Genomic DNA, 2,159 nt, shown 5'->3' on the forward strand with positions numbered 1-2,159 from the left:
GAAATTTTCTAGCGGCGTATTTTTTTTATGAATTCAATAAACAGTTTGAGTTTCTTAACCCGACCCTGGATCCCCCGAAATTTTTTTTTGGTCCCCCCCCCCTACTTGCGAGGACATTCAAAAGATAACAAGTTTTTTTCCCTTTTTTTTAAATAATTTAGTTATGAACTTCTTGGCCCTCCTTTCCGGGGGGGGGGGGGGGGGGGGGGGGGGGGCTCTCGTGGCCTAGAGGTTAAGGTGTTGGCCTCTCATTCAAAGGTCCCGGGTTCGAATCCGGGTAGCGACCGAAAGATTTTCTGCTCTAAAATTGTCTCCTTTCACCTCCTTTCCTGCTCTCTAGCAATGTTCTGTTGTCTGCTTTCATTTCCACTTTCTGCCCCCACCCCCTCACCTCCTTTGCCCCCTCCTCTGGGCTCCTGACTCTTTCTGCAGCCTTTCTACTGCTACTCCTTGGCTCCTCCTTACTGCTGTCTTTCTGCCACACCCCTGATCTTCTGGTGGGAAAGATCTACACCTAGCCTTCTCGGACAAGGGCGAAAAATCTCGGAGGGCCCGTGTGCAAGTTGCGCACGTTAAAGATCCCTTGGTGGTCTAAAATCGATAAGAGTAGGCTTCGGCCGCCACCCGGGCAAAATTCAAAATTTCCTACCAACTGAAAATATTAGTAGGAGTATCCCGCGCGCTCATATGACCTATGCAGTTGCGAGCGCCGTAAAACACTTTACAAAAACAAACAAAACATCTATTTCTGGGGTGCCTTGATAGTCGAAGCAGACTTTGTGACGTTAGTGCTGTTGAAGCTAGAGACGTGAGCAGAGTCCTGATTCCCTGCACAGACTAATTCTCTGTTGACATCCACCCTTTGGTGTTTATATAGATTCTATGACCAGCTGCGAGCGCCATAAAAACTCTACTAAACTAAAGACTTAAGTTTTGCACCAAAAAATTGATCGTTATTTCATTTCAAATGATTTAAGAATTTTTATTATGGTACAACAATAGTTACACGGTATTTCCTGGACTTTTCCTAAAAAATGGGCCAGAAGTAGAGGCCCATCACACGCCAGTCTTGGTAATTTTTTTCTCTTCAAATTTTTTAAAAGGGAGTCATAGATCTAGTTTTTAAAAATTTGTTATCGTACAATCTTTTGAAATCAAGAGGACTAGATTCTAGATCTAAAAATCTACTAATATATGCATGATGTTCTTAAAAAAAGAAAAAAAACTGACTGTCAAAGTGAGTTTTTAGTTTAGTTTTAGGAGAGGTTTTACGGCGCTCGCAACTGCATAAGGTCAAAGTGATGATATTTAATATTTTTTTTTATTTTCCATAGAATTACTTGAACATGGCAGTTCATTTTGACCACGATGTTTTCAATTTCATGAGCTATTAAAATTTTAAACAATCATAAATCAGTGGTTTGTTGATGGATTTTGGTTATTCTTTCCTGTTGTTTTAGTTTTATACTGCTTAGGATCGAATTAGATTGAGTAAAAAGAAAGGTTATTTCTGGCATTCCTAGTCTTGGCTTGTGGATCCATTTTAAATGTGTCCATTCTTTGTTGCTTCTACGGTGTGTGTATATATATGTGTGTGTGTGTGTGTGTGTGTGTGTGTGTGTGTGTGTGTGTGTGTGTGTGTGTGTGTGTGTGTGTGTGTGTGTTTGCGTGTGTTTGTGTGTACTGTCTGTGGTTTTTTTTGTGAGTGTATGTATTTGTGTGTATGTGTATGTGACTCGATATATTTTTTCCTCACTCGGGAATCAAACTCGGTCTTCTACGTGCGATGGTCGAGGAGAGCCTAAACACAACACTACATACTTCTAGAGAGAGAAAGAGAGAGAGAGAGAGAGAGAGAGAGAGAGAGAGAGAGACGGCCTGGACGGACGGACGGACAGGGACAGGAGAGAGAGAGAGAGAGAGAGAGAGAGAGAGAGAGAGAGAGAGAGAGAGAGAGAGAGAGAGAGAGGCATACTTTGTCCTTGTGATGGAGGGATTGTGACCATCCGTTTCCTTTCGCTTGCTCAATTTGCCTGTCCCCGTCGTTTTATGCAAAGAAAAATTCTGAAATTATGCAAACTGAGACCAAAAATGTGAATTTATGCGATTCTGTTAATTTTTAACAAAGAATGCTAATAGACTATGGGCTACTGGAACCC

This window comes from Aplysia californica, unplaced genomic scaffold (assembly GCF_000002075.1).
Source record: "Aplysia californica isolate F4 #8 unplaced genomic scaffold, AplCal3.0 scaffold00022, whole genome shotgun sequence".
Classification (NCBI taxonomy): Eukaryota; Metazoa; Mollusca; class Gastropoda; order Aplysiida; family Aplysiidae; genus Aplysia; species Aplysia californica.